The 13,599-nt window shown below is 44.6% G+C and overlaps 1 pseudogene; it reads left to right on the forward strand.

The window, feature by feature from the left end:
• Positions 1–13,599, forward strand: part of LOC146184863 (phosphatidylcholine translocator ABCB4-like) — a 78,473-nt pseudogene that overhangs the window by 58,544 nt on the left and 6,330 nt on the right.

The raw sequence follows: 13,599 nt of genomic DNA on the forward strand, positions 1-13,599 counted from the left end.
CAAGCAGGGTTTCGGAAACGGTACTCTACTATCGATCATATCCATACCATCAATCAGGTGATAGAAAAATGTGCGGAATATAACCAGCCCTTATACATAGCATTCATTGATTACGAAAAAGCATTTGACTCAGTTGAAACCTCGGCGGTGATGCAGGCATTGCGAAATCAGGGGGTAGACGAGCCGTACGTGAAAGTGCTGGAAGATATATATAGGGGCTGCACAGCAACCATAGTTCTGCATAAAGAAAGTAACAAAATTCCCATAAAGAGAGGTGTTAGGCAAGGAGACACAATCTCCCCAGTACTATTCACAGCTTGTTTAGAGGAAGTATTCAGAGACTTGGAATGGGAGCAGTTAGGGATAAGGCTAGATGGAGAATACCTCAGTAATCTGCGATTTGCTGATGACATTGCCTTGCTAAGCAACTCGGGAGATGAACTGCAAATAATGATTGATGACCTAGACAGGAAAAGTAGAAAGGTAGGCTTGAAAATCAATATGCAGAAGACTAAGGTAATGTTCAACAGCCTCGGGAAGGAACAGGAGTTTACATTAGGTAGCGAAATACTGGAAGTAGTAGGCGAATATATCTACTTAGGACAGGTAGTAACCGCAGATCCGGACCATGAAAAGGAAATAACAAGAAGAATAAGATTGGGATGGAGCGCATTTGGCAAGCACTCGCAGATTATGACTAGCAGCTTACCGGTATCGCTCAAGAGGAAAGTATACAACAGTTGCATCTTGCCTGTACTCACCTATGGGGCTGAAACGTGGAGGCTAACCAAGAGAGTTCTACTTAAGTTGAGGACAACCCAGAGGGCTATGGAACGAAAAATGGTAGGGGTAACATTAAGAGATAGAAAGCGTGCAGAGTGGGTCAGAGAAATAACTCAAGTTAACGACATTCTAGTGGAAATTAAGAAGAAGAAATGGACATGGGCAGGACATGTAGTGCGAAGAGAGGATAACCGATGGTCGCTGAGGGTAACAAACTGGATTCCAAGGGAAGGAAAGCGTAGCAGGGGGCGGCAGAAAGTTAGGTGGGCGGATGAGATTAAGAAGTTCGCAGGGGTCAAGTGGATGCAGCTAGCACAGAACCGGGTTAAGTGGAGAGATATGGGAGAGGCCTTCGCCCTACAGTGGGTATAATCAGGCTGATGATGATGATGATAAAGGCATACCACTTCCCAAAGTACATCCAAAATTGCGTCATGCTGGGGGTAGAGTGACGTGGGGTGAAGGGAACTACTGGAATACATAAGCCCCGACTCCAAACACACATGCGTCATGCATTGCCGAGCTAACATCTTCGCACGCGCCAGCCAAAGCCGGTCTGTGCATACGCGCAGCGCCTGCGTGCATCGCAAGCTCTGATGCTGTGATCTGTCTCTGCCAGATATCTGGCGCATGCTACACGCGTCGGAAACTAGCGAGGGGTTGGGACCACGTGGCTGTCCCCTACTCCGTTCTTCTCGTCCTGAAGTCCACTTAGCTCCCCCTGCTTCTTTTCTTCACAGAATAGTTTTCTTCACGGTTTTCAAATTTTCTCAGTCCGCTCGAGAGGGTGAGTGAGGCAGCACCACGATCATGCAGGTGCATTCGCCTTATGCGACGCCTGCCGTGACGGCGGTGTTGACGTCGCGGCGCATGGAAAGTGCTTTGGAGTACCCGCTTTATTTATGGCAGTTACGAGGGTTTACCTACAGAAGGAATGTGAGGATTAGCAGCCATATTTGTCAGTTCTACGATTTTCTGTACTGTTTCCTCGGGCTATTTTTCTTTTTTTTTCAATAATGATGAAACAAACCCTTCACACATTCGTGGGGACAATGTTTGCAAACAGTATAGGTTTGCCAGTACTTGTCTAAATGAAGCGATCCCCCTCCCCCTTCTTCCCCCATCTTCATTGGAACCGCAGATGAATCAACAAGGGTATCTTACTGTACGATCCCCAGTCATGTAAAAAGAATTCCGGGGCTGGTAAATTTCAAATTATGAAATCATTGTCAAGAAACACATGTGCTAGTTGCAAAGCGGCGCATATTTAGATAACTGCTCGTGATGTCTCCCTGTTCTGGTAATCTTATTGCTCAGAATATGTTTATTTATTTATTTTATTTACATTACCCCTCAGGGAGGCATTACATATATTTTTCATATATTTCGGAAAAATCATGTTGCGCTCGCGCTCTGGAGTACTGCTAGTATGGCAGTCCGCTTTCTCAACGCTCAGTTCAGTTCAGGCGTACAGTCGTGTCCGACTCTTCGTGACCCGATGGACCATGTCACGCCACGCTTTCCGGTCTCTCACTATCTTCTTAACATCACATAGCTTCATCTGCAATGCCTCGAGAATGCCATCTAACCATCGCGTTCGCTGCCTACCCCTTCTCCGGCGACCCTCAACCTTTCCCAACATCAAATCTTTCTCCAGCGACTCCTCTCTTCTCATCAGATGACCAAAGTAGCTGAGCTTTAACTTTAGAATTTGACCCTCCAATGAGCAGTCAGGGTTTATGGTCGACAATATCGACTGATTTGATCTTCTGGCAGTCCAAGGAACTCTTAAGAGTCTTCGCCAGCACCACAATTCAAACGCGTCAATTCTTGGCAGGTAATACTGGAGTGGGTTGCCATTACCTTCTCCAGTGAATCACATTTTGTCAGAACTCTCTGCCGTGACCTGTCTATCTTGGGTGGCCCTACACAGCAGAGCTCACGACTTCATCGAGTTTCGCAAGCCCCTCCGCCACGACAAGGCAGTGATCCATGAAGGGGTTTCTCAACGCACCTTATAGCTAAAAATGTCGCAACAAGAGTGCAGACTGACAGGAAACTACAGCTCGCGGTAGTTATTATAGCTGGAGTACCATTACCAATGTACGCTTGCTACCAGCGCTGGTGGATTCGCCTTCAGCCCACCTGCTCATGTTGCTGTATATAGCCCAAGGAGCTCAATCTAAAACATCAATCTATTCGTTGTGTCGTCTTCTGACCTTGTGCTCCCGTCCACGTTCCGCGCTGTTACCTCAAGATGCATAACCAACATGCCCAAGCTGCTATTCTAAATAAAAACAAAAATAGGGGAGGGGCGGTTAGCTTACCGTCAACGCTATATAGCCTCGTGTGTTTCAATGGAAATGCCTCCCCCCCCCCCCCGGGAAAAAAGAAAGCGGTCAGCACATTATGAAAAAAAAAGTACGCACACCCACATATATGAGTCACACGCATTTTTTTTTTACTTTTATTACAACTGAAAAATTACCGACGATTACGTTACTTCCTAATTTGAAATTTGAGCGTATCTCATTGGCTGTTTCAGCTTTTCGATAGATTGAGGCAAAGATTTCGAGCAAGACATGTATGTACAGTTACAGACAACTTTTTATTTTATTTTTCACACATATTTCTTCAAGAAATACTCCACTAACAGTTCTTGACTGTCGTGAAGGAAGCTTTGTGGATCAGGAGTTCGCGGAAGGCAGCGTGTGGACCTGTAGGAGCGTTACGCAGCGAAGAGATAGCAGCGACTGACTGATGCCGCTGACGCAGCTAGCGAGTCAAGTCAACGTGGCTCTGCGTTTCGGCTTAGGATGTATGCACCGTGATCCACTTTCACCGCAGAACACCGTCGCCGCCACAAAGGAAGAAGGTAGCGGAAGGGGGGGGGGGGGGGGGGCACGCAGCAGAGAATGGTGGCAGGAGCTTGCGCTGCCCTGGCTGCGGAGCTGGTTACGAGGGACAACGCAGACGGCGACGCGAAACGCAGGAACGGGCACCAAAGAGCTGGGCTCTAAAACAAAAAACGAAAGCTGTTCAGCATGCCAAATGGCCACATCAGGGCAGCGCGAGGAAGTACATGTCCGGACTTATTCTAGGGGCAGTAAGTAACCGAAGGGACGTCTTGCATTATTCTTTTGTTGCACATACAACGACAGAAACGAATCCTTTCACTCCAAAGAATGCCTCAGTGGCAGCCAGTTATGCATTTTACCGTGGTTAGCGCGAGTGATTGCTGTTCCATGCTTGTTATGAAAGCAGGTGATGCTGGTAGTGAATAAATAAATAAGTAAATAAATATATAAGAAGTACACTGGATTCGCAATGCAGCAAAGACGTACCTCTAACCAATGAAGAGTACAGAGGAGATTCAAAGGGGAAGGGCCGAGAAGGAGCGGTCTAACGCGCTTGCGAAACTAACCCGCTTCTACTGGCGACATTGCCTCATAACTGCCTGCTACCCTCCCCTCTCCACTTCATTTCCCCCAAAATTTAGCCTGAATGCAATGCGGCAGCTGCGTGGTGCTTACCCGTTTCGTAGGTATTTCACACCTATTTCACAATGCCAACTCTCCTCTCTAAGGTAAAATGAAATTGGCCATCGCCCTTTTCTCGGCTCATTAGGTTACCAACGTCAGTTGCTAGGGTTAGAAAAGCCCGAACTAAAAAAAAGAAAATGATTACGGTTGATTGAAACCGCCTTTATTGCAATTTTATTATTTGCAATAACATTTGATAAAAGTAGTTCTGCGCCAGAGAGCTCGCAAGAATATCCTACTATAATTGCTATAACTTCAAAAGTGATAACAGCTCAAATGATGGGTATCAAAGGAAAGACAATACAGGTGTTGATTTCAGCCAGAGTTCATGACGAAACCACCAAAGATGTATACTTCACCTCACAAAATGTTTCTAGTACTGCGAAAGGCCGGGGCGCCGTGGACCAAGAGCACTTGGACAACTTGCGTGCGAGCGAGGCGAAAGCGTTTCCCTTTTTTTTGTACTTTGTAAATAATGTACAAAGCTCCCCCTGTACTTTCTTGCTATAGCTCCCCTCTACACTTCCCCTCGCTTTCCTCTCCCCATCATTTTGCTTTCCCGCCGGCTGCAGCTTTGGCGCTTCAGATTTTAGATAGCAGGTGAAGCGGCCGGCAGCATTCTTTTCCTTCCTTTTGTTTCAATAACCACTATCCACACCACCTATAATAGGCAATTGTGCTCCCACTGTCGCCCTTGCCAATTCGAGGGGTGCGTCGGAGCACAATTACCTATTACAGTGCGCATTTGAACGGGCCAGGGAGCAGTGCAAATCTCCCTTCGCAGTGGTGCAAATATCTTGTGAGTCAAAGTATAGTATACAAGGGCCACATAAATATATTCCATCATATCGCACCTTTCCATTTTTGGTATCCACGTGACGTGAGCTATCGTGAACGTATGTCGACGATTTATCAACTTGCTCAAGCTAGCTTCCAGTCTATCCAGAACAGTGAACAACAACAAAAGGAGATGGTACTTTTCATTTACGTTACGCACATTCGGTCATGGCCTAATCGAGCCGCGGCAGTCCGCGTCGCCGCTCAAGTTCAGCCTTGGTAAGGCAAGCTAGCACCCCGCAGTCCTGCTATCCGCTGTAGTCAAGCTAAGAACAGGTGAACGCTCCCCCCTGCGCATGGCGGGGAGAAGAATGGGGCTTTGAAAACCCACCCTCCAACAAAAGAAAGCCTCTCTACAAAGCAAAAGTTGGGTCCCTCGGCCAACTGGGGGCAAGGCCGGTAGGCACTTTCTCAGTCCTGAATCAGTGGCGTAGCTTGGTGGCAGAATTTGAACTAATACCAAGATGGCCACCGTGGGACCCCCCACCTTAAGCAAACTGTAATGATGTTTGCCAACTTTGCCTTATAGTATTAAACCTCGATATATCAAAGTCCTACTTACAGCTGAAACCAACAAATTTTTACCTGTTGTCAGAGTAATTTCACACGTACAGGGTTGGTGAGAAGTTTCGGGGTTGCAGGGTCTAATTTTAGAGGAGTATAGTCGACCACTTTCAGCATGTATGAAGCTATGAAGACCGTCATAGGGAAGCGAAGATTTTGGTCCTCAGGCATGTCCTGGTTTCTTTGCAGCAAGGCTCAAAAGAAGGCTCTATGGCCTGAGGAACTCTCACGAACTCTGTATATATGGGCTGAACCTTGCCATAATCCTCAAGGATACATTTAGCTTGCAGCCAAGGTAAAAGATTTATAAGAGATGTTTTTATATGAGGCAATTTCTCTATCTAGATCAATAGTATGAGAATCTTGTTAAGAAAATGCAAGAAACAGATTCCAAGATTTTTCACTATTTATAGACCTTTTGGAACCACCGTTCAGCATGCAATAAATGATGAAAAATGCCTCTGGCATGCTGTTAACATTCTGGTACATTTTGGTAGTGTAAACATTCTAGAAAACGTAGTTGGTGGAAGATGGTTCAAGTGGAAAAAAAAGGGGCAAATCCTCACAATTGAAAGAACCTGCATCAATTGCTTCGCACTTCTTTTTTAACACTGAGCAAGTGCTTCCTGCCGTACATACATCAAGAAGGAAGGCTATGTGCCTGATTTGGCAATCTGTAGTACATATTCATTTGCAAGGTTGACTTGGTGCCATCACTGGTGGGTTGGGAAGGGTCTGCTTCACCTAACGCAATATTTTAGTCGCATTCCTCAAAGCTTGCTCTGCTCTTCCACAAATTCATCTTACTTAAGAAGAGGTTCAGATCACTCCCTCTTAGATGCCCATATTTACCCTACAGTGGCAGCCCTCTAGTGGACAGTTCTGCTGACAGTTGAGGTCTCCAAGAGAAGTGTCATTTAACCTGTGTTACTCGACTTCTTTCATTAGAATAAAACACTTCAAAGCAATCATTCCCTCTTTAGATTGGAGGTATCCAGTGCTAAAGGAATTCAAAGGAATCCTGTGGAACTAAACAGCAGGCCAAGAACTGAATAAAATCACTGAAGTCCAAAAGAAATTACAGACTGGCCTAGTATGATATAGATACTACAGAGGACTGCAGTGATTGTTGCTCAATGATCAATTCAGAAATAGTATCAGTTGTACCACCTTCCAGTTGAAGGCCATGGCTCTTAAAAAAGGTCGTTTTGCTGAAAATGTTGAAACAGAGCTGCAATTGTTTTAGATTTCCCATGCTTTTTATTGAATCCTGAAAAGCATTTAGCAAAACAGGTCGTCATAGTTATTTTATTATTCACTCTGCTTGCTCCTGTGACTACCAGGTTCTGTGTGATGTGATCTTGGAAGCCAGTGAGAGCATAGTGGTGGGGCACAGATGTCTCGGGGAAGTCCACTCTGCTCACTCTGGTTGTGCACTTCTGTGATGACCATTGATGTGGACAGGTAAGTCCCCTTGACAGATAACATTGGGCTGGTTGAAATAAAAGCACTCAATGAGCACCAGGTCCAGGATACAATTTCACCTTTTACTGCCATTTGTACATTTATTAACACTTTTCAGTTTATACATACAATGTGAATGTTTAGAGTTTCAGAGGCTTTAATTTATAAGCGTGCTGTTCGTATGTGTATAATGGGGACTTTTGCAGTGACCATCTGAGCCACAAGTTCATGTGAAAGCTGTAGGTAAGATATGACTATAAAAACTAGAGGTATGCAATAACAGGCTGTAGGTAGCTCACTATAGCATTTAGAGGTCCACAAGGCAATGAAGACAGGGGATAAATGTTCTGAATGTTGTGTCCTCAACCGCACTGTAGATATATGTGGCATATGCCTCAGACCACAAGCAGTATATACAGCTTTACCTTGCCATACGGTAGTCCTCACTTTGGGGTGCCAAAGAGGTTTCCTTTGCAACATCTGCCTGTTAAACATTAGGAATACAATACCTTGTTTTCAATGTGTCACCCATGCACCATGTGCCGCAATCAGTTTCAAGGTGAGTTTCGGACGTGTTATTACTATTTTTTGTGGTTCAAAAGCTGGCTTTGTTTCACAAAAGTTGTGTGATACAAAGTCTTGTCGCAACACCCCATATCTGCTGACATTATCTTTCAGTTGTGATTCGGTGAAACATTTCATAAGTCAGGCATGTTGATTACGCATTTTTTTTCTTTGGAAGGGTTATTATGGTGACGCTTGATCAATGCTAAGTAGGAGGCATTTGCAACGGAAGCAGAAATGTCAGTGCTAGGGTTTGCATCAGCAGTTTCAAGATTGGCAGAAACATAGCTAATGCAGGATGAACTCTTTTAGGGTAAGTGTTTGAATGTCTGTTTTAGCAGACCTTCATTAATGGCTGGGAGACCTTCATTTTGTGTTAGCATATACTATGTGGTGTTAAATTTATGCAAAAAGAGCTTGCTCACTCTCAAGCATTTCTTCTTGTTTTGTCAGTGTTGGCTAATCAGTGCATGCTGAGACTGGCTGGTTTAATGCGTGGCTCCTATTTGCAAAATGCCAGTGGCACATGCAATTCCGAGGCCAAGCAGTGTGCTCTTGCATTTGTCTGGTGAAAGAAAAACCAGTGGGAAAAATTCCGGAAGCCAAAAGCAGGTGCTGCAAGAGTTTTACTTTTTCATTATTCTCTTTTGAATGCATATTGCTCTAGACGGTGTGAATTTGCGCTTGCTGAGTGTACGCTGGCTGCATTCGAAAGTGAACCTTTATGAGTGAGCGGCCAACTCTGTTCAACTACTCTGTCGCTGAGAACGTCTAGTTTGGCTAGGAGGACACTACGATGGTGGAAGTAGTCCAGGCAGCCAAACGTGTGCGTGCATGACTTCATCATCAGCCTTCCCAAGGTAAATTTTTTCCTTCACATGCAAGGTGTATGCTCCCTTAAAATATTCACACGATGGTGACAACGCCGAATCCAACAAACGAAGAGACTCACGAGCTTGTTATTGGGCTGTCCTGCACCCACAAAGGAGCTAAGCAACTCGGTGGGGGTGATGGCAACTAGCGTGCTTGATGGTGGTCGGAACATTAAATGCATGTTGCACTCATCAACGCTCAATTTAAAGTCAGCAAAAAAACATCTGGATAAATCCAACAAAGGTGACTACAACCCGGAACAATGTGGAAGAAGATGCGAGTGGGTGCAATCTTTCAAGATAAATCTCTGCTTATCTTGAGCAAGAAAGAAAATGATGAAGCCATGTCCGGTCACTTTGAGCATGCACGAACAGAACAACATGTTCACGGCATTGCCTTGGTTCTCAGCCTTGGATGTGTCAGGGACTCCTTGCAGACAGTGGAAGTGGTGGCTGCCCCCTTGAGACCACAGTGTTGGGGGGGAGGGGGTGATACTATGTGCGGACTGCTTCCGCAGTTTCTGGAGCAGGTTGCAGAATTGGGAATAAGTCAAGGCTAAATTGGCCTCTAAATAAAAAGTGTGCACTTAATAAGCCATCATGCTACGGCCTGCAGAAGACATAGTGAGGAGGTGACATATTGACACTGGTAGGCATTGCGCTGAAAGCAGTATGTGCGCCACTAGAACAGTTTCGACTCTTGCTAACACTAGATCTCTCGCTCATCACACACCCTAGATGCTTTGTGTTGCAACCCCGTCCAGCAATGCAGCCAGAGCTCGAGTTTTAGCAATGCCAGCGTCTACACTCTCACTCACCTTCTCTCTCACGTGTGCCTTTCCATTTCCGCACTGCTTTCGTGTTTCTGTTTAACTAAAGTGAGCTTTGCACCTCCATGCTTTTAACCCTGGAAAAATGTGTCTAGCCAGGCGACAGCTATAGCATGACCTTTCATTTTTAAAGGGGCCATGGGTTTCGCTAACCCAGAAAATCACTTCGTGGACCCCATGTAAGAAGCACTGGCCTAGATAATTCTGCGTGCATTACAAGCAAATTGATAGGGCGGCATGCTTGCAGCTGTGAGCAGCAACAAATATGATTGCAATAGTTTGCAGCAATGTGCAGGGATAATAACAGTCGTGTCCTGTAAGTTTTTATTTCTGTTATACAATATGTGGCAATTTGTTGCAACGCTTGCTCTGACGATACCACTTCCTCTCGTTTTTCTGTGCATAGCCAGGAAAGTGAAAAAGAATTTTTTTCTATAGTATTTTTAACTTCCATGAGGTACTATACAATATACTGACATGCAAATGTTCAGAATGACAAAGCATCCACGGATGGGTGCCCCAACTGGACTGTAATGAAGAGCAGTGAAGATACAACTTGTCTGCAGCATAGGCAGGCAAAAAGAAGCAAATTGTGTTCCTGACAAAGGCATCTCATAAGGCTGCTAAAACCACACACATTGACACCACAGACTAGGCTGATTGATCTCCTTGTGGAGGTTATTATTGCTGAAGGGTTTTGCCATGCATCCCGATTGCTCTGAGGAACCATGACAGAGCTGCAGGTGGTGTAGTGCACTGCGCCTCAAATGGGGTAGAGGAGCTGGGTATTTCACATACGGTGGGGAGGAAACATTGGTGCACGTCCACTAAATCAGACCACTGAGCACGTATTTTGTCACACCAAACAAAGGCACATCATGCAAGACCATGTGAATTGGTGTGTGACGTCAAAGGCAAGCTTTTCGACACCCTGGATAATGCCATATTTCGGCTAGGAAAAGGGGGTCATGGGATTTGATTCCAGCACATCTGAACATTTCTGTGGGAGTGGAAACTGGGTGATCCCAGCCTTTCATCAATGTAAGACTGACCTGAAGTGCAAACTGTTGTGTTGCCCATTTCTTTATAGCAACCCCATACTAGAAAGTTGATGTTAAACACTGTTTTTGCCTCTTCTGTTGGGCGAGTGAATCGTTTTTGGCAAAAGAAAAGAAAAGGGAGATTGTTGAAATGTTTGGCACTGACTGTTTTAAAGTTGCAGTTATGATCTCCAGTCTTAAGGGTTTTTATTCAGAATGGAAAGGTGCAATTTTGCATTCATCCTGTGCTCTCATTTTAACAATATCACAGCATTGTGTTGCATCATATATTGGTTCTAAACATTTATTTCTTGTTTGAGGCGAATTGTATGAAATTAATTGGTACACAGTCGGTAACTCACCTCTGAGGTGGTGCACATAGTGCTTACTCTTTACACGATTACAAGGGGTCTGATGTAATTGTTTTGTTTCCCCTTCATTATCAGGATTTTGACAATGAGGTTGGTGAGCAAGGCTGCCAGCTGAGCAAAGGGCAACGCTAGCAAATAACAATCGCCCGTGCTATGGTGAAGACTCCCAAAGTTCTGCTTCTGGGCAATGCAACGGGTGCGCTGGATTCTGCCTCTGAAGTCTCTCTTTTGAGGGACTCTTGCTGAAGTGAGAACTGCATTTATTTAATTGTTTCAGGCAGTTGTCACCATCATTACAAGAGAGAGAGAGAGAGAGAAAACTTTTAATGAGCATATAATCAGTAAATATTCGCAGGAGGTTTCTTGCTTTGCAGTCACTCACCTTTCTACCTGACATCTGTGATGTACTGAAATGGCTTTTGTGCTTTGAAACATGCGATTGTCATAATGTGTGCATTAAGAGTCCCAATTTCCTCCCAGAGATTCATGCTAGTCTTTTTTAACGTCTTACATATGCACGTTAAAGTATAAGAGCAAATTGTTGGAGACCCTAAATTACCTAATAATTTATCGCATTTGCACTTGGTACAAATTGGATGCAGTAGACTCTCAATAATTTCAACCCAAAGGTATCAAAAATTTACTTGACTTATCTGGAGCTTGAACTGGGGAATAAATGTGACGTATTTGATGCTAATAGAACCAAAATTTCAGTTCAATATATTAACTGAATGTTGTCAAGAGTGCACCGTGTTAACAAAGGTTGCGTGGGGGCAGAAACCCCTAAATCAGAGCCTGATAAAGCTAGGAGGACGTACGAGGAGACAAAGGAGACAAGATGTGAAGGTCTTTCAAATATATGCAGCATTAAAAATGTCAGTTTGTCTTCACGTACAGCCAGAGACATTGACCAATTCACCTCACAATTTACTGTGGGCCCGGGCCGGGTCGGGCTCAGAAAAATGATAAGTTAGGGGGCCTGGGTCCTTGGACTCAGGTGAGGCCTAGGCCACGAAATGCGGTCCATGAGGGGCACTACCATGCAGCACCGTCGTGGCCTAGGAGTTTGCGTAAAGGTGCTTTTTAAATGCCTGTAGGCATTGGAATGAGAAGCTTGGTGTGTTCAATAGAACTAGCTTCAGTAGACCACCGTATTATCACTTTCATTTTGGTAGCCTTGTTATGTCACTGTTTTGTTGAGGAACAAATGAGCACATGGCCTGTGCCCACTGAGAGCACAGAAGCCATACTGGCTGCTTAGATAGTATGCATGACATCTCCCCATACTGGCTGTTTGCTTTCATGTCTAGGAGAGCTTCTCAGACAGTGCTTCTCACAAGTCTAGTACACAGAGCCTGGGCTCATGTTTGAGACGTCAGGCAGACTTCTGAAGATGAAAGAAGACAAACAGCAGGGTTTCTAATTACGCGCCATCTTTGGCATGTACATAAATAATATGGATGCTAGAATTGACGTGAAAAACGACAGTTGATGAACAAATTACTTTTAAAGTTTGGTTGGTTTGTGGGGTTTAACGTCCCAAAGCAACTCAGGCTAACTTTTAAAGTTTGACATGCCATTTCTGTTCCTGTGCACTACCTGGATGGTGTGGATGTTCGTGCAGTGGATGAGGGACACCTGTCCCATTGTGTGGTGGCTGCGAGTCTTTCCGATTGACCTCACCCTCAAGAACGTAGTGTACGCTCTCAACCCATCTTCTGGGGTGCCCACCCATGAAGAGGATGCTGCCCGTGGTGTACGATATTGTCAGCCAACTCCCTATGGTGCATCCGTCTCAGTGCTGGCTCAAAATGAACCACTCTTGGAACATTGGGTGGCCTTCATACCTATGTATAATGCTCCGAGGCTCTTGGTGATGTGCGTTTTTCGCATGAGACTGCGATGGTGGTATGTATGAAAGATGAGAGTGAAGCCTCAGGGGCAGACTAATAATCCGTGCTTGTGCACAGTGCATGGTTGTGTGCTTGTACGGCAGGTTTAGGAGTAAATAGCAGGACCTTGTTAATCGCTGTATGGAATGTGTACATGCTCTGCTTGGGCTAGCAAAAATTTAGGCTAACTTGAGTACCCAAAATATCAGATTGTGCAGGATGTGGCAGGAATAATCCAAGGGGGTGATAAACAGTTGTGAGGAGGAGTAAGCAAGGCAAAAAAATATATTTTAAGAAATCCCATGCAGTGACAACTAAATAATTTCACTGTTCTAACTTGATCTGCAACAATGCTCTTTTTTTCTGCAGGCAGACATTAGCCTGGCATATGCTAAATGTTGCTCATGATCATTGTGTCATTCTTCCACATATGTATTTCTTTTAAAAAACAGCATGTCTATAATTGTATATACAGTGACATTTCGATAAGACTCTCTTATCATAAAGCATATTCACATTATTTCAGCGCCTCCCTCCACTCTCCTGCTTCCTCATCAACCCACTGTGATAACTAAGGCATCAGTTCACGTATGTGTCAAGGAAAACACTATCGTCCAAAGTTCGTGGTTGTCAATGTGGCTAGGTGGGCTTAGCTCAGTGCTGTCAAAACTGATGAAATTAAAATGATTGTAGAGGCAACATATTTTTGTAAGGCTAATGTGGTAATATTTCTATGTGGGTTTGTATAATAAAAAATCACAAAAGCATATTGAAAGCTCGCGTGGTATCTAGTTTCTGCTTGCGTAAATAACCTCTCCCCCATTTGTTGTTGAGGATTTG

The sequence above is a fragment of the Amblyomma maculatum genome, chromosome 7 (assembly GCF_055883805.1).
Source record: "Amblyomma maculatum isolate TAMU_Amacu chromosome 7, ASM5588380v1, whole genome shotgun sequence".
Lineage (NCBI taxonomy): Eukaryota > Metazoa > Arthropoda > Arachnida > Ixodida > Ixodidae > Amblyomma > Amblyomma maculatum.